Consider the following 26,508-nt stretch of genomic DNA (forward strand, 5'->3'; position numbering starts at 1 on the left):
AAGACAGAGCAAAAGGTCAGGCTGGGCTCTCCATCCCTCAGACCACAGCAGCTCAGATGCAGGAGCTTCCTGGGAGCATTGCTGCCCCCGGTATGCTCCCCAGCACGAGAGGCCACGTACTGCTGCAGGAAGATGGGGAAACAAGATAGGCAGAGCCACAGTTTTCTATGAAAATGTTAGGTAAGAAGACAAAGTGACTGTGGGTATCCTGAGACGATGGTGGGCATCAGATTTTTGTCTGTCTTCTCCTGCCTTCCCTGCATTTACACACACACTCACTGGGGAGGGATGCAGAATGGGGAAATTTTGCCTCTCTTCACTTCCTGTATGAAGCATAAGAAAATCTTTGGCAAATCGAACCCTAAATTTATTGCTCAGCTGAAATCCAGCAGCCCCCATGGCACCCCTCTCCTCCCTGCACCTCCCAAAGGTTAACTAGTTCCCACAGGGTGCAAAAAAGGGGTTATTGAAAACAGCAGGGTTTTTTTTTTTTTTTTTCCTTAACTTCAGCACTTCTGGTAAATCTCTGATCCAGCATCTAGTGGTTAACCACTGATACAGGAAATGACATTTAACGTTTTTATCACTCAGCCAGAAATGGAAGAACAAGGCAAGTCTGTGTTTAGGGAAGATGGATGGTTGCCCACCACCTTCATCTTAAAGGCACACCATCTCTTTTTCTGATTGCCTTGGTGGTTGGTGGCTCACTTCCCCCTCGGCCTCGGCTTTGCTGACAATGAAGCAGGCATGGCCGAAGAGTCACAGCCTTGCTGCCAGAGGATGGGGATCCAAACGTTGCCAGCTACGAAAAGGATTCTGGGAAGCAACAGGTTCCTCTTTTCCACGAGCCGTTGCATGTGGGGACAGCAGGCAGGAAATGAGTGTGGATGCCCCAGGTCCCAGGCGTTGGAACCGCAGCATCAGCCCAGGGTGAGGCTGGGCCTGGGGCCACTCAGTCAAGGTGAGACTTTCAACAAAGCCCCTGTCCGGTGGTGCTAAGTGGAGGACAGTCCGCAAAGGGTCATTAACCCCTTTCGAGACAATCAGCAAAGCAAGAGTGTTGAACACCACAAACCACAGTGAGAGAAATGACATTTGGTTTCACTTGTAGTTTCCCTCGGTCACTGGGTTCTTCTCCATTTCTTGTCGCCCTTTTGCGATGAGGGGTTTTCAGTGCAGCTGCTAAGGGGACTCCTTGGAAGAGCATGAATGCCAGCAGCCACGACGACAGGAAGCACCCACACTGCTGGGTGGTACTGGATTCATGGTCCTTACACGCTCCAGGCCTGCAGGTGCTAAGTGCTATAGCCAGCCAGCTCCCACTGTGGGTTGCCAAAGCCATTTACTAGGAAGCCCCAAGCTCCGCCTTCTTGCCCAGGCTCCACCACACCCACTGGCCAGAGAGAATCAGGAGGCTGAGGCATCTAACCCTGGACGCCCTGGTTGGGGTGGGAGGGATCCAGTCAGTGCATTGCTGGCAAACACGGCTGTATCCCCCTATTAATCAGGGCCTGAATTCTCTGATAAAATTCCCCAGGTCCCTTCCTTCTCTTACTAAAAACTAGCATGATCTTGTTTTTCTGAAGAGAGTCACTGGGTGCAAAATTCTCTTGCTCTCTGCTGCCCTCCTACAAATGCATCTCCATCAACACTAGGAGGCAGGGTGGTAGAGTGGGTGAGTTCTGTTCCAGGGGGCAGCAAAGTTGGTCGGCTGCACATTATCCGCCAGGGAACTGACTGGAGTCACTTGCATTTTTGCTCTGCATTTTTCTGGAAGGCATTGAAGCGAGGACCCCTCACAGCCTCTGGGAGCCTCAGTTTATCCATCTTGGCATTTGCTGTGAAGAGGTAATGAAACCTAAAGAGCTCTGAAAATAAACATGTCCTTCCAAATGTCTACTGTCCTCCATGCAGAGAAATAAGCTGCTGTGTGGCATGAGATGTGTTCAGGTAACAAATACTGCACATCATTTTCTGTGCAGGGCACCAGTCTGACATGTTCTCTGAGCTCAAGGAATTAGTCTACTCAGTGGTGCTCATCTCTGGCCACCAGCTAGAATCATAAGCAGGAACTTACAGAACACCAGTGTGCAGACCCACCTGAAGAGCCTCTTGTTTAATGGGCACTCTCACATTTTTTTATAAGGTTCCTTGGTGATTCTATGTGCAGATTAAACAACCACTGATCTAGTTGGAGGTATGGATAAGTTAAATCAACAAGCACTATATGCCCTGATTTTGGCAAACACAAGTTGCTATGGGAGTATGTAGGCAGGGGCCCTTCCCCAGCCTAGAAAGTGCTGGGGAGACTTTGTGAAGTAGGAAGCCTCACAGCTCAGACTTCAAGAGCAGGAATTAAGCAGGAGACTCTGGACCAAGGGGCTGAGGGGAGGGCAGGGGAGGATATGAGGATTTCCAGGGAGAGTGAGAAGCATTTTCCAGGTCCAGGGGTGAAAAAGAACAAGACACTCATGTGGGATTGCAAGTAGTTCAACATGGCTGGAAAAAGCCTGGTAGGAAGCCCAGTGATAAAGCCAGAGATGAGGCCAGCACCAGAACATGAAAGGTATCGAAGGCAATATTAAGAACTTTGGACTTTATCCTGAGGGAGAGAGGGAGTTAATGAAGAGTTATAATGAGAGAAGGGACTGTGATCCATTTTGCACAGAACCAGACAGGTGAATCAGCTGTGGTTGTGTGAGTACCAGAATCTGATTGTGTGAACACCAGGTAGGAAGGTAACCAGACGGAGGTAGGAAGGAAGTTAGAATATGCTTCAGTGAGAGCTTCCTAAACTACATTAGTGGTTATGGGGATAGCAAGAGGTGGGTAGATTTGGGAGACATTTCAACACAGAATCATTTCAATGTGGGGAGTAAAGTGCGACAATGAGCAAGGATAACTTCCAGGTTTTTGTCAAGGGCAATGGAATAGATGGTGGTGCTATTCCCTGGGCTGGCCCTGTGGGAGGTTCCCTGTGCAAGTGAGGAGGATTAGCCCTGCCAGCTGCTCACATAGAGTACTAGAAGTTAGCCAGGACTGGATAGGCCTCTGTTGGCAGCTCTGGGGCCTACTCAAGTCTCCCATGGGTGGCTCAGAGCTCCTGGAAGCATCAGGGGAGGGTATGTAGCTCAATGAAAAGAATAGGGTATTTACTGAATTCTTCATAGCTTGCCAGCCTATTCAGATTCTGATGTAACATGTCTCCCTCACCCCTTGCCACCCAACACACATTCGAGATGCTCAATGTCTCAGCTAGACCAACTCCAGATACTGACAAATGATAATAACCACTTTCCATTTTTCTGTGACTTATGACCTCATCTCCATTTTCTCCTTTAAGTGAAATCTTCTGACTCCCATTGACCCATATAAGAGAACTTTTAATGACAGAAATACCTAAAAACATCCTTTGTGATCCAGGCTCCCTCTAGACTCTTTGTCTTCACTCTCCCAGAAACTCTTCACCTTTAAAGACTGCCATTCATTTTTTAATGCACATGATTATGTGTCTCCACTTCCTACAGCCCCTTGATGTCACCCTCTCTTCCCTGCTTTTAGTCAGTTTGGGCTGCTGTAACAAATGACTGTAGACTGGGTGGCTTAATGACTATTTATTTATTTCTCACAGCTCTGGAGGCTGGAAGCCCAGGACTGGGGTGCCAGGATGGTTGGGCTCTGACAAGGACTGTCTTCTAGGTTACAAACTGCGGACGACTCCTTTCTGTGTCCTCACAGAGGGAAAAACAGAGCTCTCTGGGATCCCTTTTACGAAATGTTAATCCCATTCATGATGGTTCCACCCTCAGGACCTAATTACCTTTCAAAGGCCCCACCTCTCAATACCATCACCTTGGGGGGTAGGATTTCAATATAAGAATTTTGCAGGGACACACATACTCAGTATAGACTAAACCCTTCCTCCTGTGACCACTTCCTTTGATTCTCTATCTTCTGATCTCCCTCTCTGTGCCTCTGCCCTCCACTTTTCTTGCTTTTCTTGGACTTCTTTCCTGCCCTACCTGCCATCCTGTTATTCCACAGATATATTGGAAAGTTTGGCAAAGATGTCAGTCAGCTCCTATGACTTTAATCTTGGTTATTAGGGTCACTTAATGTTAAATATGACAGCATAAGGGAAGATGCTTTGTAAATGGTAAATCACCAAATATATGTGAAATGATGATGATAATAACAGGCTTGGGGGGTTTCTGCTTGTTTAAAGCATCAGAGATAATGGTTGAAGAATAATGAGATTTTATCCTTAAGTTCCCCTGAAAATTGAGGATCTACTGTGTTGATCTTTCACAATTCAGATTCTCAATTGAGATGAAATGTTTGTTGGAAGATTCATGTGACGTTTAGTTTGCCACTCCTGCTGTTCTTGTCATTTGTAAGAAAACTTGTTCTGCAGACCATATATGCTTTTGTCTGTTTTTTATTGTTGTCCCTTCTACTTGGAGTTTTTCAATCTATCACACATACATTGAGTATCTTATATTCATTCATTCATTGATTCACTCACTCTGTAATTTATTGAGTCTTACTATGTGGTAGACAATATACCAAATACCAGAGATCTGATGGTGGGCAAATCTGAATAGGATTCATGCCCTCATGAATTTACATCTTAAGTTTGAATGTGGAGAGAAACACAGTAAGATAGTGATACAAATCACTGTTAGTTGCCAGTTTATGCTGAGTGCTATGAAGAAGCCCATAGTGCTATGAGAACAGATAATGGGTAGAGTTGACCTACATTGGGGGAAGACTTCCTCAAGGAAGCCGTACTTCTGCTCAGATCTGGGGGGATGAAGAGGGGTTAATTAAATGAGGCAAGGGGTTTCAGGCAGAGGCAAAGATGTGGGACTGAAAGTGGAGAGTAATAGAGAGTATGTTATAAGCAGCTGGGGATGGGCAGACTGTGTGGGCTCTGTGGGGGTGTTAAGGATTTTGGTTTTGTTTTTAATCTCAAGGATTGGAAATCCTCAGAAAAATTTTAATTGAAATTATGTTAGGTTTGCACAAAGGTAAATAAAAATCTCAGACCTATCCACTATCCTCAAGAAATCTTGGTTTATGGAAGGAACCCAAGGAAGCAAGATATTTTTCTGGGTGAGGAGTGGTCAGAGAAAGCTTCAGAAATGAGGTACTATTTGAGCTGGGTGTTGAAAATAGTTTTCCAGATAATATGAGGTGTGGGAAGGGGTGAGGAAGCAGGGAGAATCAGCACATTTTGGGAAGAAGACATTGCATATGCAAATACCCAGGCCCAGAAGAGTGATACAGATTTGTATAAAGACCAGTCATCTGTTGTGGATGGAACCAGGATGCTTTAGGAATCATTAGGTGTATTTTGCAATATCCCACCTTTCTTTCCTTTTCCGTGTGGTAGCTTTGCACTTTCCACCAGGCTTAGGTTTAGATGTGGCCAATGGAAGTAAGCAGAGGGATGTCTGTTACTTCTGGGTGGAAGATTTAAAAGTTAATTGCCTTCTTTGCTACATTCTCTTTTTCTTTGACCATTTACAATGTTCCAGAGAGTAGATGCTTTCTCAGACTGTGTCCTAATATGAGGCTTACTGTTGACAATGGAGGCCGAGCCACCAGTGATCTGCTAGGGACATAAGGATGAGCAAGAGACAAACCTCTGTTGTAAGCCACTGGGATTTGTGGGCCACTTGCTACTGTATGATAACTTAGTTTATTCTAACTGATATGGGGGCCTTTCAAGAACTGTGAAGGGTCTGAGATTTTATATTGCCTGTAAGCTACCAGCTACCAGCCAGAGTAACATGGATGCTGGCAAAAGACATGAGATTCCTGAGTCAGAGATCAAGGATTTTATTCCTCCCAGAACAACAATCATGAGCTTCATTGTTGCACTGGCTTTCCTTTTTTTTTTTTTTCCCAAGTCCCACTTGGCAATGTAGAGTGCCCCAGATGGAAGTTACACCTGGTGAGTTTGTGTCACAGATGAGGAAATCCAAGTTTAGGAAACTCCAGTCTTTAATAATGGACTGCAAGCCAATTGCCCAACCTTTGTCCTGGAGGGAGATAATTGTCTTTATTGTACTGAAAAGCAAACAAACTTTCTCTCCATTCGGAGGCAATCTCTACCTCTGTTTTCCAAAGCTGCTCTCTACACATTCTTGAAAAGATACCTGAAACAAAATTTGCTAGTCCTTCTGTTTGTAAGAAGTGCAGAAATGTGAGAGACCTATGGAGATTGCCTCTCGACAGTATCTTTGGGTAAGTGGAGGAAAATTAATTTTGGAAGACATTTGGGACCTGATTAGGAAGGATTTCATACTTTGAACTTTGTCTAGTAGGCAATGCGGAGCCATCAAAAGTTCTCAAATGTGATATTGAGAAGAGAGGATGAATCAAAAAAGGAGAATACTAGAATTAGGAGAAAGTTTAGGATTAACTATGTAGGTTTGGAAATTTTAACATCTGAAGGGAGCTAAAGCCACAGGATTGACCTCTACTTGGATAAATTCTATAACCTTCAAATCTCAGATCAAATAACATCTTATTTAGTAGTTTAAAAGAATTATTTTTTCATTGTACTTTAAATTTAAATTTTAGTTTTACTATTATTATTTTTTAAAGATTTACTTATTTATTTGAGAGAGAGAGAGCGAGAGAACGCAAGTCCGGTAAGGGGCAGAGGGAGAGAGAGAATCTTCAGGTAGACTCCTTGCTGAGCACAGAGCCTGTTGTGGGCTATGATCCCAGGACCCTGAGCCAAAACCAAGAATGGACGCTCAACTGACTGAGCCACCCAGGTACCCCTAAAAGAATTATTTTTATTTATTTATTTTTATTTTTATTTTTTAAAAAGATTTATTTATTTATTTATGACAGACATAGAAAGAGAGAGGGAGAGACACAGGAGGAAGGAGAAGCAGGCTCCATGCCGGGAGCTTGACGTGGGACTCGATCCCGGGACTCCAGGATCGCGCCCTGGGCCAAAGGCAGGTGCCAAACTCCTGAGCCACCCAGGGAGCCCTATTTATTTATTTTTAAAATGTTATTTAAATTCAATTTGCCAACATATAGTATAACACCCAGTGTTCATTTCATCACGTTCTCTCCTTAATCCCTGTCACCCAGTTACCCTATCCCCCGACCCACCTCCCAAAGAATTATTTTTTAAAAGCAGAAGATTTTTGTCAAAGAAGTTGAGTGCAGATTTCCAACCGATAAGACAGATGCAAGGAGATGTACTTTGGTTAAAGCAATAATGGGAGTTCTAGAGCCCGGTTCCTTGACCCTCTGCTGTCCCAGCAGACACCCAGTGACTTCTCTGGAGCCCATGGGAGCCACAAACCACACTTTTAAACCACTTTTCTTTTCCCAGTTGGTGCAGGCAGGATTAATTGCTCCTTCCTCTCTATTTTCTCAACAGTTTGATCTTATCACGAGAGCAGCATTTCTCACCTTGACACATGTTTGTGGAGAGCATCTGTAGTCCTCATCTCTGTATCTCCCAGTGCCCAGCACAGTGTCCCACAGAACATCCCACTGGCAGGCTCTCAACCAGGGTTTGCTGAATATAATTGGATTGATGTTAAAAACACATTGATGGAACAGAGAAATTAGAACTAAAGTTTTGGGTTAAAGCTTTGCATTTTAAATTTGATTAAATATTATAGACAATTCCTTGAGTTCTAACCCCAGGTAAATAAGAACCAAGGAAATAATGAAATAAAAGGATAACAATTTCTGTAGTAAAACAATTTTAGTTTTGGTTGGTTTTAGTTTGTCTAATGTACCAACAAATGCTTATTCAAGGCACGAAGAGCTTTTTCTTACAAAGGAGACCATAGTCCAAATAAATAACATCCTCCACATTAGACTGAGAAGATTGCCAGACCTGCCCCAAGTTTGTGAGTTCACCTGCGTTTTCAATAGGCAGGAAGGGAAGCCCTGTGTTTACTCTGCTAACATGTGCCAGCAGAATATTTACATCTGAAAAAACTGAATAATTAAAAAAAAGTTGAATAAGTTCTCTCTAGCTTTTATACCTGTGGAGTTCACAGGTGATGTGGTGAGCACAGCAGTCCCTGGAATCTGAGTACTCTGTATTTCACGGGCTCTATAGCTGTTAGTGAACAAATCCATATGACTTTCTGGTAGAATTTCCATTCTACCATGCTCTGGTTCTGTCCTGGCCATGCTCTGTCTGTCAGAAAGAAGGTTGGCCCTGAGTTCAAGTAAGAGGGAGGGAGGGACAAACCCAAGATCCCACTGTGAGGATGGATCCAGGGTTTGCAGGGCTGAAACTTTGACTATTTTTGGAGTAAATTTTGAGTAAAAGAATGCAAAATTAAGAATGAAAAGTGAGGGGATCCCTGGGTGGCGCAGTGGTTTGGCGCCTGCCTTTGGCCCAGGGCGTGATCCTGGAGACCCGGGATCGAATCCCACGTCGGGCTCCCGGTGCATGGAGCCTGCTTCTCCCTCTGCCTGTGTCTCTGCCTCTCTCTCTCTCTGTGACTATCATAAATAAATAAAAATTAAAAAAAAAAAAAAAGAATGAAAAGTGAATATTTGTTTAGAATGAGAATAGAAATCATCAAAATATTTTTAGTAACTCTTGCCTTTATAATTCTATTTAAACATTTATTTTTGCTATATATCCTGTGTTTTCACCTAACAACAGTTTTGTGATATTTTCTACAGAGTAAACAGGAAGATTATTTGGTCTTTTATCTAGCACAGTTAATGAAAGAATTTATTTTTATTACTGATCACTTAGAAAAATTTCTTCCAGCTTCACAACTTGTGATTAGTAAAGCCAAGAAAATGTTTAGCATTGCTGAAATTGGCAAATCACTATCATGTTTCTTTCATATAGGAGCTGGAAGATTTCAGGGCATTTGAGATTTTCTTGTAAGTTTCCATCTTAGATACTCTTTGAATTGATCACATCCATGTCCTCATTTTTCTGGTACATTATTAATTTTATGTCATCATCATCCATGCCAGTATCCTGTGTCAAATCAGCAAGAAATTTAAATGTATTCTCAGTATATTCCTATGATTCACTTTTCCTCATTAATTGGATTATCAAATGATCCAAGAGCTTATTACTTATCATTACTTCTACTTGAATGTACCCCTTCTCTTCCTCTTAGTGAATTATTGCCTTTTATATGATCTCATTTTATTTATTTTTTTGTTACAATTGCTTGCTTATTGATGTTAGGGTAATATCTGTTGATTTTATTATTCATCTTTATTGTTTTTATTTTACATTTCATTATTGTTTTAATCTGAATACTCTCATAGCTCTTTAATAAATAGACATTAAACTTTAATCATAAGGCTATAATTTCTCATTTGTTTTATTGCATCATTACAAAACTTCTTGGATGTTGGAGACAGACAGGAAACAAGTTGGATTATGATCTTAACCCAGCACCCAGAATGAGCCAGCATGGACCTTGGGAGGGTGAAGTGGGAGTTTGGTGGATGTTACTTGTGAACATAAAGACTTAATGCAGGTGGGGGCAGTTAATTTGGGTTGGAATTGCTGCTAACTTGTCAAAGCAACCCAGGGAAAGGGAACATTAGGATGGGAAACCGAGATGAGGATGTCAGAACAGAAGCAAGGTAGATTCTCCTTAAAGAGTAACAAGGATGCTTTGAACAAGAGGCAAATACTATGGAAAAGGCTGGCCATTCAGGAAGCCATGAGGGAATACTAGAGGCTGAAGGTAGATGGTTAGGCTGGAGTATATTCAGAATGGGAGCAGGACCAGGATTCCTCCAGCAGTTGCAAGTGGGCCTGACAGCATTGCAGTCAGTGTAGTCTTGTAGTCAGCATCAGGCTGGTGAGGTTCTTCTTTGGGAGCCCCAGGTAAGAGAAAAGTCCTCCCTTCTTCATGAGGCCATGAGTCATGTGGAATCTTAGATTCTTCCCTGAGCCCTAATGGGCTGGATTTTTCTTTCTTTTTTTCTTTTCTTTTCTTTTCTTTTCTTTTCTTTTCTTTTCTTTTCTTTTCTTTTCTTTTCTTCTCTTTTCTTTTCTTTTCTTTCCTTTACTTTCCTTCCTTCCTTTCCTTTCCTTTATTTTCCTTTCCTTCCTTTCCTTTCCTTTTCCTTTCCTTTCCTTTCCTTTCCTTTCCTTTCCTTTCCTTTCCTTTCCTTTCCTTTCCTTTCCTTTCCTTTCCTTTCCTTTCCTTTTCCTTTCCTTTCCTTTTCCTTTCCTTTCCTTTTCTTTTCTTTTTTTCTTTTCTTTTCTTTTCCTTTCTTCTTTTCTTTTCTCTTTCTTTTCTCTCTCTTTCTTTCTTGCTTTTTAAGATATTATTTATTTATTCATGGGAGATACAAAGAGACAGGGACATTGACAGAGGGAGAAGCAGCTTCCTGTACAGAGTCCAATGTGAGACTCGATCCCAGGACCCTGGGACCATGACTTGAGCCAAAGACAGATGCTCAACCACTGAGTCACCCAGGTGCCTCTCTTTTTCTTTGTTTTTAAAATATTTTTTAAATTTATTTATTTGAGCAGGGGGGTGGGTAGTGGGGGGTGAGAGAAGATGAGCAGAAGGGGAGGGAGAGGATACCTAGGAGACTCCATGCTAAGGGCAGAGCCTGACATGGAGCTCTATCTCACCACCCTGAAACCCTGCCTGACCTGACTAGAAACCAAGAGTTAGCCGCTTAACCATCTGAGCCATCCAGGTACCCCTGGGCTGGGGTTTTCTAAACCAGATTGAAATACTTTGGAAAGAAGCAACAGTGTATAATTGACCAAGACTATTGGAGTCAGAAAGATGTGGGTTTGAATCCTGGCCATGTAACCTCTTAACTCCCCCTCTGCAAAAATGGGAGTAATAGTACACATTTTGGGGGTAGATATTAGATAAACCTTATAAAATAATATCATGGTAAGCATAATAAATTCCATAGTTGAATAATCTAGAATATATGTGATTGTTAAAAATGTTATAGTTTTTTTTAAAAAAGAATTTATTTATTTATTTGTGAGAAAGAGTACAAGCAAGGTGGGGAGGGCCTGAGTAGGGAGCCCAACTTGGGGCTCGATCCCAGGATGCCAGGACCACAACCTGAGCTGAAGGCAGGTATTTAACCAATTGAGCCACCCAGGTGCCCCTAAAAATGTTACAATTTTTAAAAATAGGATATATCTTAATACTTTTGCTGTATTTTCATTAAATTAATTATTATTTCCTAAATGAAAAGAATGACAGAAGATTGACTTATCTCAGATAGGTCTTAGAATTCTGAATTTCTGCCTTGGCCTATTTGCTTGTACTGTCAATGCTGTTACACACAGAGACATGCTCGCGCACACACACACTTTAGTGGACATCATTAAAAAGTAGAGCCAGAGTCCTTGACCTAATTCTAGAGTTTAAGAAAATAACTAAGTTCTGATTCCCTCAACTTTAAAAAATTTTTTTAAACAAGTAGACCTATGTTACTTATGCGATGATTCCTGATTTTGGAAAGGAGTCTGTTTTAGTTATTGGTGTGTTGCTGCTCATCAGCTCTAATTTCTCAGATTTTTTTGTTAATATTGCTTTATTTTCTTTTATGCCATTATTTGGATTTATTCTTTTCATGTGCTCTCATGTAATGTAATCACATATTCAGCTGCAAGACATCAAGTGCTCCATCCTCTCATGAGGGAGAGGTGAGTTGACTCCTCCAGAGCATGTTCTCCTGTAATTAAAGCCAGTAAGTTGCATTGGGACCCTTTTGTCCTCTTATGCATCCTCACCTGCCACCTTTCCAGTGTGTGTGAGATTTAAGTTCTGTTTGTGATAGTCTTATCTTGAGAAAGTATGGAAAAAGGAGCATAAGTATCTGTTTGGGAGATTAGACCAAGTTACATAGACCAGGAATTTTTCCACAGAATATTATTAGACTTTAGCCCTTGGAGAAAGGTGAAGGAAAAGCCATCCTGATCATGTCTCTCATAGATAAGAAGTCCAGTTTGGTTTTGAAATCAGTGGTGACTCATTTAGCAGTTATTTTGTCCTACTTATAGAGACCTGGCTCCACCAAAAATTCTCTTCCTGGAGGCACAGGAACTTCAGTATAAGAAATGAGTGTATCCAATAACAATTAGTTCTCAATGCCTGTGTTTGGATCCTATGAAGGAGCCAGCCGATGAAAGGTCAGTCCCTTTTCTGATATCATGATCATGGAGAGCGGGACCCTCCAGAGGTTGGCCATCTCCTAGCCAACATGATGGTGTGAAACCGTCCTGAGAATTGTGAGCCCTGGGTAGAGTGAATGCTTTGGTGCCCGTCTTATTTGGTTGGATGATACTTTAAGACCCAACCTGATATTTATAAACTCTTCCATAAAAAGAAGGCAAGCAAAAGAAAGAAAGAGAGAGAAAGAAAGCAAGAAGAAAGAAAGGAAACAGTGGCCTGTCAATGGCCAAGTCATAACTTCAGATGGGTCATTAGCATCTTTCATGCTTCATGTATCCTGATCAAGGAATACTAGATTAGAAGAACATTTTGCATTGTGTCCTGAGTTGAAGAGTATGATAATACCTTTTCTATATTTTCTCTTTTTTATTTGCAACCCTGAATATCCTGTCTTTTTTAAGTGGCTGGTGCAGACTGGCCAATTTAATTAAACCACACAGGAGGACTAGGGAGGATTTGGATAAGCCATTGTACAATGGTGTGTCATTGTCACCATGGGGGCCATATGAGAATGTGGATGACTCATAGCAAAACTCTGTGTATGACCGGGAAGAACAAACTTCCTGCCAATGATGGATTGACTGAATACTCTCTGAATATTGAGAGATGCATTATAATTAATAAGGACAAAATTAAAATGACAGTAAACAACACATTTGACTTCCCACCAAGATTTCTTGTCCAGGAAAATAATATCTCTTACAGAGGGCAAACCAGACTGGAAGGAGCCCCTTCCCCAAGTGAGAATGTAACACCTTCCTCAGGGATGTGAATAGTAAGCAGTTTATGGAAATTTTAAATGGAAAAAAGAAACACGTGGCTGTCCTCATATGGACCCATGGCTTTTTGCCATCTCATGTCTTATCAGCGATGCTTCTATTGCAAGTGATAAAAACAATCCGACCCTAAAGGGTGTAAGCAAAAATAATTTATTACTGATACAACAGTCCCAGTCTCCAGGGACTACTTGTTACCACATTGCTGTCATCACACTCCCATTCTCTCTGTGCACACCCTGGCTCTGCTTGCCTTCATCAGGCTCCATTCTCAGAGGCTTTCCCTTTGGGGTTGTCATGACTACAAAGCTCCAGGCCTCACTTCTTCCCCCCTTCAACCTTGGGGAGAAAAGACATCAGGTCACTTTCCCAGAAGTCTCAGCAAAAGTCCCATTTCATTTCATTGCCATTGTATCATATGCTCATTGTGGCCAGAGAATAGAATGCTTTGATTGAAGGAGAGGTGGGTCCTCTGACAAAAAGTTGGGACTTTTGGCAGAAGAAGGGAGAATGAATGTTAAGGATGCAAATCACAGTTGTCTATTTGTGAACCCAGAGCCACCAGTTCTAGGCCTTTGTTGTTCTTGGAGATCCTCTGACTTTCTTATCTGGGATAAGTTCAGAACACGTAGGGTAGAAGAGGATGCACGGGCTCTTTCCTGAAGGCTGGTTGGCAGCTGGGCTAATCCAAACTCCTGCTCTTCCCTTCAGCTGACACTGCCTAGAAAAGAAGTTTAGTATGAGCAGCAATTTTATAATGTGCTACATTAAAAAAAGATTTTATTTATTTATTTGGGAGAGAAAGAGAGAAATTATCGGGGGGGGGGGTGAAGGAGAAGTAGACTCCCCACTGAGTGGGGAGCCTGACGTGGGGCCTGATCCCAGGACTCTGGGATCATGACCTGAGCTGAAGGCCAATGCTTAACTGACTGAGCCACCTAGGTGCTCCTGTAATGTGCTTCTGATACATGGGGAGAAGTATGGGTGCAAGGGTTTTCCGGAACTAACAAGCATATAAGAAAAATTGGTTTTAAATGATCTTTCTCTCCCAGTGGGTGCTTAGTGACTCATCAGAGGCTCCCATTTTAGCATCTAACCATTCCTAGACCAGTAAAGTTCTATGCTTTTTCTTTCCTTCAAATCCCTATCCCCAGATGAAAGGCATAGGAGCCACAATATAGTGAATGATTTTATCAAGCAGGAATCTGGCAGTGGTTCTGCTTCCTGGTTGGCTAATAAAAAAGTCTTGGGCCATTTAATTTGGTGATTGCTACAAAGCAGAGGAAAGTGATTTTTGCTCCCTATTCCTGGGAAAGAAACAGAACAATATCGCTGCTTTCCCTGAGTGTTCTGTAGTTTTGAGAGAGGCTTGACCACTTTTAGGCCCACATATATATATTTTTTTCCCACACAAACACTGAGCAGACTTCAACTAGAATTTCTTTTGATTTCTTATCTCTTCGTTAGATTCTTGATGCCAAGTTCCACTTTATGGCAGCTATAAAGACCTTTCTAACTAATGGGCATATGGCAGTTGTTGGCATCTTTAGAAGTGCTACAGGGAAGCACAATAGGCAAACACAGGACACTTTAAATCCTTATCAATTGTACAGCTGTTTGATCCAATGAACAATGGTGGTGCAACCAAGGGGACTGGTGCTAGAAAGGGAGGAGCTAAGATCTTATCTGAATGGTTCTCAAATCTCCATCCCATGTTCACTTTTGGGAACATCCCTTCTTTCTTGCCAAGTATTGACAACTCCTTCTCAGAAAACCGTAACACAGCCTTCCTGGAATTATCAGGCTGTGTGTGATCACATGACTTAGACAGAGATGCTATGTCCAGTGAGCCTCATGATGGAATGACTAGACCATCACTTTTTTTCAAGAAATAAAAGCATAAAAATATCATCTATCAAAAGATCAGCCTGACAATCAGGCTACCTGAGGAAACTTATTAGCCATAAATCATCCCAGAAAAAGATCATTTCATTCTATCACTAATCTTGAGTTTCCATTGCTCCAGAGAGGTAAGAATGCATGGTGCATATTCTTCAGTTTTTAAAATCGTCTATTAAATTCCATTTCCAAAATGAGAAAATTCACACATGTTCTCTATAACTAGTAAAATAATATAAAGAAGGAAAAAAATAAGCATCTCTTTCAATGTCTTTGCATTTATACCTCTGCTCCTCTCAGTAACCGATGATGACCTGCTGTGTAGCTTTTTACAACTTCCCCAAGTTAACATAGGAATATGCTATTCTGACTTTTAAAAACTAAGGATCACACTGTATACCATTCTATGCAACTTGTTTTTCTCACATAATAATTTGCTATGGATATCCCTCCAGATCTAAATAGCCAAGCCACACTTTTTAACAGCTTCATAGTAGTCCACAGTATAAATCTACCAACACTTACTCAATCTCTATTTGATGGATATTCAGGAAGTTTCAAGATTTTCACCTGTAGAAATAATGCTGAAATAAGTATTCTTTTAAGTAGCCCATTATAAACTAGTATTCATCTTCCCCACCTTCACAGGCCCTATTCCTAGAGTGGGGGTTGCTGGGTCAAAGGTTACAAGTATGCAAATTTTTAAAAGCTATGGCTAGGGGCTCCTGGGTGGTTCAGTCGGTAGAGCATATGATTTTGGCTCAGATCATAATCTCGGAGTCCTGGGATCCAATCCCGAGTCTGCCTCCACAGTGGGGAGTCTGCTTTTCCCTCTGCTCATGCTCTCTCTCTCTCAAATAAATAAACAAAATCTTTATTTTTTCATTTTTTCCCTAAGATTTTATTTATTTATTCATGAGAGACACAGAGAGAGAGGCAGAGACATAGGCAGAGAGAGGAGCAGGCTCCCCAATGGGGAGCCTGATTTGGGGCTCGATCCCAGGATCCCAGGAACATAACCTGAGCCAAAGGCAGATACTCAACCACTGTGCCACCCAGGCATCCCTAAATAAAAGCTTTAAAAATAAATAAATAAAAGCTATGGCCAGCTTGCTTTCTAAAAAATGTAGCAATTCCCATTCCAATGGCAATGTGTGAGTGCTTGCTAGCACAGAATATTATAGGTTTTTAATTAAGAAATTAAAAAAATTATCAATCTGAAGGGTGGGAAAAAATGGCATCTCCTTATTACTTGATTTTGCGTTTCCTTTCCTACCAGTGAGGATAAGCATCTTTTCATGTTTATTGGCCATTTGGACTTCCTCTTGTGGGCATTGCCTGTTCTATTGTATTGAGTTGAATATGAATCATTACGGTGTTGCAGATATTTTTCCCAGCTGCCATTTTTCTTCTTATTCACCTTTATTTTGTTTTTAATTTTGTTCCAATTTTATTGAGGAATGATTGATATACTTCACTGTATAAGTTTAAGACATACAACATGATAATTTGATTTACATATATTGTGAAATGTTTGCCCAATTGTTCAGCTAATATCCATCTTCTCATGTATATGCAATAAAAAGAAAATAGAAAAAAGGAAAAACATGTTATCCTTGTGATTAGAACCTATAGGATCTGGCTATTATTTGACTTTGATTTTGTTTACCTTTGTCCTTTGTCAAAAGATATTTTTTATGTCCTAAGTTTATCTCTCTTAAACATTTAAAAACTACCCATGCAATACTAGTTTTTGTAGGGGAAATCCTTAGACATACTAAACCAAAAGAAGAAAATAAAAATCACCCATTGACACACCACTCACAGATAACCACCCATGGATCACTATATTTTGAGGGATCTACCTCTTGACTGTCTTCTATGTCCAACTCACTCCTAGATTTAAAAAATCACCACTGAGAGAGAGGACTCTGAATGGATATAGTGATCAGAAGAGAAAGGGAAATGCAAATATGGGATTCATTTCATAGTTGTATAACACATTTAGGAAGACACATATAGGGGCACCTGAGTGGCTCAGTTGGTTAAGTGTCTAACTTTGGCTCGCGTCATGGTCCCAGGGTCCTGGGATCGAGCCCTACATTAGGCTCCCTGCTCAGTAGACTCTGCTTCTCCCTCTCCCTCTGCCCCCAGCTCATGCTTGCTCTCTCTAGTGCTCTCTCTCTCTCTCTCTCAAACAAACAAAATCTTAAAAAAAAAAAGAAAAAAAAAAAGGAAGACATGTATAACAGATGAGGGTGTGAGGGTTGGTACCAATCAGAGGGAACGTTAATTATTCATATTGTCATACCACTGGAGTGGGGGCAGGGTTGATCTAGTCTAGCTGAACTGGGTCTGGGCTGTGCTGTGGTTTTAGTTAGATTCAAGTCACCTTTTCCTCCAGGATTAGAGCAAAAGCAGGACTTTCCTTTCAGAAGTGCTCAGTTTTGGAACACTGGTAGATTCCCATTTCCTTATAGTCTATAATATATAAAATATATATAAAAGCTACCAGCTTTGTGTATGTCTGGGAATCTTCCTTGCTGTCTATTGCTTTGGCTTTCAGTTCCTCAGGAGATCTCTCTTCACCTGGCTTCACTGCCCTGGACAGTGCCCTTGGTGAAGACTCAGTATTTGTCAGGGATTCCTCGGGTCTCCTGTACTTCCCTCAGTCTTCAGAAAGGCCAGTGAAGTCCAGTTGGTAAAGGCTCCCGTGCCTCAGAGGTATTGCTTTCTTTTTCTCCTGTTGTCTCCAGCCTTGAGAAAAGTCTGCCTTGCAGTCAGTGAAGGCCTGTGGAACTTGAGAGGAATTCCTTCCAGCTCTCCAACTGACCTCCAACTTTAGGAGCACATGGCCTTCAGAGCACTTGGTGAGTCTGAGTGTTCCTTGGATGCATTCCCTCAGCTCTCTAGCCCTGCTCTCAGCCTTTAGCAGGCTGCTGCTTTGCCCTTGAAAAGGCTCAGTGCCTTTTCCTGGGGTAGGAAGTGGGGCTGATGCGTGGATCTCTCTTAGGTCTCTTGCCTTGCCCCTAGCTTTTTGCTGACTATCCCCCTCCACTCAGTGAAGGCCTGTGGAGAAGGTAAGTCACCTCGCTCTGTGACTGGAACTTGGTATTCTCATCGGTCAAGTTAGCTCACAAATAGCTAAAAGTTTATAAAAAGTTTGAGAGAGAGTGATGGCAGAGTCCTCCTCTTTACTGTGCCAGCAATGAAAGAAGCCATAGTCTCTTGTTTCCTAGGAAGTGTTTATCACTTTCTGGAATTTACTTTGTTTAGATTTGTGTCCTCAGCTCTCTGATGAGTTTGAAAGCTATCATTAGTGGTTTCTCTAGCTTGTTCTCAGTATTAGTGGAGAATGATGATCTCTTGTGACTTTTTTGCATTTTAAATGGGGGCATAATACTTGGGAATATTTTGAAATATGGAGCTACTGTAACCTGCTAATTAGCCTCTTCCAAATACGTTTGCCATTTTTGTGGTTTTGCAATAGAAGTTTAATTTTAACCCGAATTACCAAATGACTGACATTAAATCAGGAAATGGCACATGGAAGCTGAAATTCCAGTCTTTGGAGGGCCCATCACCTCTACCATGAAGATGAGGAGTCTTCTAAGCTGGTATTTGTCTTGGCCTTATTGGCGTACTCAGCAATGTGGTTTTCCTGCTGCTCACCTTCTCAGTGGCCTCTGTGTGAACACCTCTACAGGTCTTCCAGGATCTGTTGAGTGGCTTACTCTAGCTGAGGGCTACGTTATTGACTCATTAAGTAATTTTGAAATCAGCCATTAGATCACAAAACTTAGATGGGAGGAGAAGAGGAAAAATACCATATCCTCTTTTGCAACATATCTATGCTTTCCTCATGTATGCTGGCACCGCTTCCATTTTTTTCTTGGTGTTAGGTTTGTTGTTATTGTTGTTTTTACTAGGCAAGAGGGTCAGCTCTTAGAAGCTCTTTCCAGTTAAGCCATAGATACCGTCTGAGAAAGAGTGTCATACTGTATTATCTCTCTCCCCACCCTTAGCAAGGTAGCAAATGCTGGGAAAGTTATCAGCTTGCAATGTTGTGTTTAGTTACATTATATTCTGCTTCAGTAACAAATCTACTTAGATAAGGTTGAGGACCAAGCCATAGACCCTCAGTTAAGACTAGATTTGACTACGTGTGACAAAAAATCCCCAAACAAACCAGGATAATAGTGGTTTATACATGACAGCAGGTCGTTTCTCTTTCTGACATAAAAGTCTTAGTCCAGAACATTTCTTCATGTCAGGGACCCAGAATCTCTCTACCTTATTGCTCAGCTATGTGAGACCTTGGGCTCATAGTTCAAGGTGGTGTCACCCATGTTCTAGGAAACAAAAATAGAAGAAATGTAAAGAACCTGGGGAAAGAATGCAGATATGCTATCTCTTAGAGCAGGTGTTCAAAGGCTGTCCAACGCATTCCTACTCAATTCATTAACAAGAATGTTTTCATATGGTAACAGTTGCACACGTGGCCAAGAAACATAGCCTTTATTATAGGCAGCTATTTGTCCAGCTACAAGTCAGGGGTGTTTTGCCATAGAGGAAGAGGAGAATGTATTTTGGGAGTCAACTAGCAGTCTTGGTGGCCAATTAGCTTTCTGAGGAAGAACCTTATAGAGTTCCAGGGTAGTCCTGGTCTTGAAACTATTTCTTGGAGGAGAACACTGAATATGTCAGTAACCTCTATTCCAATAACTGTCCCCCTTCCCTGTTAACTACATGGGTCTATAGAACCAGAGCAGTAAAATATTCAGAGAAGAGCATCCAAGATAACAAAAGTACTAAAAAGTTGTGCCACTTATGGAACAGCTGAAGGTACTGAGCATCTTTAGCTTAGAGGAAGGAAGAGCTGGCAATGACACAGGATTTTCACATATTTGAAGTGTTGTCTTATGAAGGGTCTGGATAGACCTGGAGTAGCAGTCTAGCCAGTGAGTACCTGTTATAAGTAGAGTAATATGAGTTCAATATACAGAAGGAAATTCTAATCATAAGAGGTGTCTCGGAAGGTGGTGGGCACACATTTACTGTCATCTGCCTACCACTGCTAGTTGCTGAGGAGAAAATAGTCAGCAAAGAAGGTTTGATTCTTGCCCTGATGACACCTGCAATCTAATGAGGAAGACAGAAATTGATCAGATAATCATACCTGTATGACCTGTAAGTTAGGCTCTTAGGCTATTGGCTCTGAGAGAAGCAAGGGACAGTCAATCATTTGTAGACTTCATATAGAGAGGATTTGTGCTTGTGTAGAGTCTAAACTAAATGACTCGTGGTCTCTTCTGGTTCCTTCCCAGAAATGTGCTTTAGATAGTTACACCTTGAGAAGAATGGGAGAGATTTGCCTTGAAGGACCAAGTGAATTCCAGATTTGTGGGACTGCCAAAATGGACTTTCTAAAGTTCCACACTAGGTCACCATAACGAAGCCAGATTGTGCTAATCTTTTGATAGAGCAGGTTGGTCGAACACATGTAAATTGAATGAGTTGAGAACTCGAAGACTTGAAATAGTGAGTTTTAGAGAAATAAAGACCCTGTAAAATCTGTAAAATTTCTGAAAAGTTTCTGAAAATCCTGATAAGTTTTCCCACTGAGGACTTAAAAAAAAAACATAAAAAAAAAAAAAACAAACAAAAAAAACTCCCAACTCCCTTTGCCCAAGAAAACAACCGGGAAAGAAATCATACAACTCTTTTTCAGCTCTCCCAATGTCTAAATATATCAATATACAAAACATGATAATTTTATGAGTGAAACAAGTTATACATAATGCATTTCTATGTTCCTAAACGAACAGCATGACTTTATATCTGTAAAGGGCACTAAAAATAAGCTTTGCATATATTTCATTCCCCTGCCCCCAAATTTTCTTTGAAGAAAAAAAAATTTTTTTTTGTTCCTCCATGGCTTAAGTTTTCTAAAAAATCATGCATCTAGCCTGTTCTTTTGTTCTTGCTGTCTTGTAGCATGTGTTCTATTCCTGTAAAGTTTATCATATGAAATTAACTGTTCTTTTAGCCTAACTGATATATAAGATTTAACTCTGTATAAGGCCTCACATTTACCTGTTAGGGTGTCTAGAGGGCAAAGGATTGGGGGCGATTGTTCTGTCAAAGGTGCTAGCCAAGGTGGGCTGCTTCATTTCTTCCCAGCTTTAGTTTCCATGGGGGCCTGCCAGGCACACTGACATGCAGTAAGTTTATCCAAAGGACTCAAGAGCCATACAGCTAGAGAGTAATTTGTCTTCTTGACATCCCTGGGAGGCATTCAGGCAAAAAAAGGCTGCTACTACTGGCGGGGATTGGCAAGAGGATCAGCTTGGAGTCTGGACAGAGTGGTTGAGGGGCAAGGGTCTTAGGCTTTGCCATCCACTCTGCTGGGCAATGGACAGACAGGTCACTCACTATCTCTGAGGCCTCGATTTGCTCACTGAAGGATGAGGGTAGTGCACAAAATCTCCATGGTCCTCTTGGTTCTACCATCCCAAGAATCTTTTATCCTGACCTCACATTCCAAAGTAAGAAGGTCAGGGGTTTGATCTAAGGTAATAAAATAGATTAATGGGAGCATTGTGCCTCCTTGGTTCTGAATGGCACCACAGTCTTTTGGATAGACATGTTTATCCAGGTAAATATGCTGGACAATCTTGGTTTACCATGGGATGGAGTGAAAATAAATCTGGGGAAAAGCAGCGTTGAGGGAAGAGCAAGTTCTTCCAGTGCCAAAAGGATTCTGTGTCATAGCAGTAAGCACCTTCCATGCCTACTTTAGGCTGTGTCACCTTGATATCTTTTGGGGAGTAGAGTTGGAGAAGGAATGATCCCTCAGTGTCTGGTGCTGTTTTGTTGGCTTATTTCCTCCAAAAGCCTTCCCCTTGAATCCCTGGCTTAGTTTGTAATCAGCCAGCTTGCTCCTGGCTTTGAGCTATTCCTGACCAATGTAATAATGCCTGGGCTACTCTCCCCACTATGGTGATGGAAATGGGCTGAGTTGCTGGGTGACACTTTTGTCCTAGTGGTACAAGAGTCCTTGGGGCTCCTTTGCCCTTCCAGAAATGACTTCAAGGGCAGGATTGCCAAGAGGCTGCCAGGGAGTCTGGCCTTGTTTTGTCTCCAGGCTGGTTGGCAAACCCGAGAGGCTGAGATGAATCTGAATTTAGGAGTGCTTAATGCTGATTTAAAACTTAAGCTGTGTTCTTGGAACTAACCTGCATCTATAAACTTTTGAGTGGATTGCAATCAATATGTAAAATGAACATACGTGCTCTTTCAAAAATGACTAATCTCCACTCAACCACACTATTTCCTTTCTTGCTGCCCACATTGTAACACCACAAGGGTGGTTCTATTTATTGTCAATAAAGGCACTTCTTAGATTTCTTAGATCTGAAAATGAAAAGAAATGCTTTAGTTTGTATATGAGGTGATGTGGGTTTTTATGCATGTAGAAAGTAATTTTGAAAAATTGGAAATAACCTAAACTTCCATCAAAGAAGCACTGATAATTTATGGTAATTCATAAATGAAATACCAGGCAACATAGAAAATGATTACATAGATATTCTGTTGATACACTTTGTTGATAGACTACACTGATATGTCAAATAAGAAGGTTAAAACTATGTGTAAGAGGTGATCTTATTTTTGCAAAAAAAAAAGGTGTGTATGTAAATGTATAGTATATGTGCATAGTATATATGGTGTCTGCTTCTATACTGTAAGCATTGAGAAAAGCCTGGAAGAGAGGACTCACCTAGGCATCTGTAGTAAAGGGACAAGAAGAAGAACTTCCAGTGTCCATGTGGCCAGGATCCAGGGCCTTAATGTTTTCACTGCATTGTTTAGGTATTGTCACCTTGATTTCTGGTGCTCTGAAGTTGCCTAGTCTAAAATATTTGAATAGTGTGGCCTACTATGACTGATGGAAATATGGGTGGTTGTGTTTTCTGCTCACCAGATTAAATTTTTTCCATAATGAGCATTTATTACCTCTGTGATGAAATAGTAAAAATAAGAAAAAGGGATTCAGGTGAACATTCTTTCTTGGGATGTTTTGGTTGAAAGTAATTGGAGTATTATTTCTAGTCCAAATCACTGAATCAACTTCCTCCCCTTACTCCTTTTTTGGCTCTAAGTCCTGCATACTCCATTATTTTGTGTAATCATATCCCTTTCCAAGTAATGGAGATGTCTTGACACACGGAAGAATGGGCCTTCCAAAAGAAAAGTTGTTCCTGTTCCATTTGGGTGGATAATACTGACCTGTAGGGCACAAACATTGTCTGGGAAGCCAGAGGAGAAAACCAGAAGTAGCCAGAGAAAGAAGAATGGGTTGATACATGGAGGTTAAATCATCACAGTGGAAAATTGAATTATTGTTCTCACTCCTCCACAGCATTCAGAGATGATTGATTAATCATCAGCACCCTTGCTGTGGGCTTCATGGTTGATTCCTGCCCGTAAACTTTGGGTTTGGCTGAAGAGATTATTAACGGATGGGACTTGCCAGAAGCTTGAAAAAAGCCTGTGCATTCAGGCTGCTCTGTTTATATATCAATAATCTACCACTAGAAGGACTTCCTCCAGGTAGCTGGTGCCCAGTCAGCTGGGGCCCCAAAATAAACCTACATGCCTATAGCTGTATCCACAGTCTGGAGCCAAGTATAGCTGAAATGCAGCCTGAAGTGGAGCTCCCCAGCCTCGCCTCACCTAGCCTAGATCAGCTGAATCACAGTCAGTCTTGCAGATTTGTGAGTACGAGACTAAATCCTTGTTGTTCTGAGCCACTGAGTTTTGGGGGTGGTTTATTATGTAGCCTTATTGAGGTAAGAGCTGACTGCTATACTGGTCTAACTGCTAAACAGACTCTCCTGAGTCCCTACTGGCTGAAAGGGGAATTCTGGCTGCTTCTGCATAATAGGTATGCAAGAACCATCCAGAGATGTTATGATGAGAACCTGGGAAGGAAAATAATACAGTCAACGTGACTTCCCATCCTTCCTAACCAACTGCCACTAATTTTTCATCCAGGGCAAATGTAGCTTTCCTTACTTGGTTACAAATGCATTCCAGCATCATCTGAGCTCTTCAAATTGAGGGTTACATTGCTAACATTCTAGCTCTAAGTCCACAGTAATTCAGTTTGCTGTTATCGCCTGACCAGTGAGTGAGTCATTAGGAACAGTTTACCAGCCCGGAAGCCCAGACTATACCACTGACTCTGAATTTTCTGTCAACCCTACTGTTCTTCACAGGACCTCTTTCCTCCCATTTTAGCTTTGCTCTTAGCGTGAAGTCCAGTAGGCTGCTGGACAAATCAGAGGTCACGGTAGAGAATGGTAGTGGAAAATCACAGACATGGGGGCAGGGATATTGGATGTAGTTTGCTTTCTGTCCAAGAACTTTGCAATCTGGGGGGCTTTCCTTGAAGCCAGGATTGCGTTTCGATTCCCAAGTGCAAGCATTATCCAGATTCACCCTCTCCTTCTGTGCTTGGCAGGAACTGTAGAACTCCCTTGGATGCTTGCCTTATGTGCCATCAATTGTTAATGCTCGTTAGATGGTGGCAACACAGTCCCGGGGTGGCACTCTCGAGGAACACAGACTTAGGGATATTAGCACATAGAGGTCATCTGACAGCTTTCCTGTAACAATGAGGAAGTGAGTGCCAGTCACAGCCCCCACACAAAGTGCACCCAGAAACAGTAGGGCTGGAGCTGGGAGCTGGAACAGCAGACCTCCTTACACTGGCTTCTCTTGGTTTCCATAGATCTCCACCTTTCCTATTTTCTACAAGAATATCCACTGAGAGTTAATTTACTTATGGGGTTCACTCTTTAAATCAATGAACTTAAAAAAGCTTTAAGAGTCACAAATTGCCAGTGTCAGCAGTTTGGAAAATATGGAAAGGAGCAAACGAAACACCAAAATCACCTGTGATCTCCCAGCACAGACATCATCAATGCTGATATGCTTTTGAATCATCCGACCTCACAGTCTGTTGTGTGGCATACGGGTCATTTCATTTAAGAATTTTGTAGAAATCACTTCTCTTTCCCACTTCGTATTCTTTTTTTATTATTATTATTTTATTTATTTATTCATGAAAGACACAGAGAGAAAGAGAGAGGCAGAGACACAGGCAGAGGGAGAAGCAGGCTCCTTGCAGGGAGCTGGATGGGAGACTCGATCCCAGGACCCCAGGATCACGCCCTGAGTGGAAGGCAGATGCTCAACCGCTGAGCTACCAGGCGTCCCTCCCACTTTGTATTCTTTGATAACCCTCCATTCTCATTACTGAAAAACAGTAAGATCTACTTAACTTTTCCAGTATATTTGGCAGTTTACTTTTCCTCCCATTTTTACTGTCATAAATAACGTGATGAGAATTCTTTCCCAGAAGGAGAAAGGGAGGTACTTTGGAAAGCACTGATATTGTGTGGTGAGGTGGACACAGTCACTGCATTGTTATTCACAAATAAGTTTATATTACATTTTTGGAAAGCACTATAAAGATCCTTAAACACTTTCATATCTTTTGACCATAAGATTACTAAATTTCAAGAAAACAATCTGGAATATAAACAAAGACCTATGTTCAAAATTTTCTTTGCAACGTTTTGTTTTATCAATAGCAAAAGATCGAAAAGATAAATTCCCTGTATCAGGAATTTAGTTAAATAAATGATGGTTTATTCTTCTGATTGAAAATGGTATTTATAAGGGTTTTGACTAATAATGGAAAATGTTGATTGTCAGTTTAAAAAAATGATACAAAATTGTGTGTATTGTATGAACTTAACTCTGAAACAACACGCATGGGAGAGAACTCTACCAAATATTAGTGCAAGATTGATTTTCCCCCCTTCTTTGTACTTTTATATCATCTTAAATATATTACTTTTATAATCAGGAAAAATTGTGTTGTTGTTCTTTATACTCACTTATTAGAGATGAGATCACTTCCAGGGAAGGGAGGTATGACTGGTCTGTGTGGCTTCTCCTTCCTTCCTAACAAGAAACATTCAGAACATGGAAGAAGTCACACCCCAGTTCTCTTACCCCTATAAACAAGATCAGTGCCTTATTGTGTTCGGCTTAACTTGATCTGACCTCCAGTTGGGTTTTCCTGAGTATATTTTTCTATTTTTCCCTAATTCAATTTTCCTAGCTTTCAGACATTTCAGTGCTTTCTCCAGAATGAATTAAAGCATATATGTTGGGTTTAACCCTAAATTTTTCTCTTAATTTTGTTTTTGTTTCAAATCTCAGGTAATGTTATTTTTCAAGTTGTGTGTGTGTGTGCATGTGTGTGAGTGTGTGTATGATTTTGTTGAGATATAATTTACAGACCAGGCAAGTCACCTACTTAAAATGTACACTTGAATGGTTTTTATTATTTTTTTTAAGTTTTTTTTTTTTTAAGATTTTATTTATTCATGAGAGACACAGAGAGAGAGAGGCAGAGACACAGGCAGAGGGAGAAGCAGGCTCCACGCAGGGAGCCTGACATGGGACTTAATCCTGGGTCTCCAGGATCAGGCCCTGGGCTGAAGCAACGCTAAACTGCTGAGCCCACCACAGCTGCCTGGTTTTTATTATTT

The 26,508-nt window shown here is 41.3% G+C and overlaps 1 long non-coding RNA gene across 10 annotated transcripts in view; it reads left to right on the top strand.

Annotated features, from left to right (window-relative positions):
• LOC125753831 (uncharacterized) overlaps positions 1-26,508 on the top strand; it is a 67,364-nt gene that overhangs the window by 18,307 nt on the left and 22,549 nt on the right. For 6 of the 10 annotated variants that reach the window (XR_007406474.1, XR_007406472.1, XR_007406477.1 and 3 more), the window contains one exon: positions 17,632-17,745. This is a non-coding gene — a long non-coding RNA (uncharacterized LOC125753831). Of the gene's footprint in view, positions 1-6,108; positions 6,253-17,188; positions 17,334-17,631; positions 17,746-26,508 lie in introns of those variants that run through there. The other 4 variants (XR_007406471.1, XR_007406473.1, XR_007406478.1 and 1 more) reach the window with 2 other exon arrangements.

The sequence above is a fragment of the Canis lupus genome, chromosome 27 (assembly GCF_003254725.2).
Source record: "Canis lupus dingo isolate Sandy chromosome 27, ASM325472v2, whole genome shotgun sequence".
NCBI classification, from domain to species: domain Eukaryota; kingdom Metazoa; phylum Chordata; class Mammalia; order Carnivora; family Canidae; genus Canis; species Canis lupus.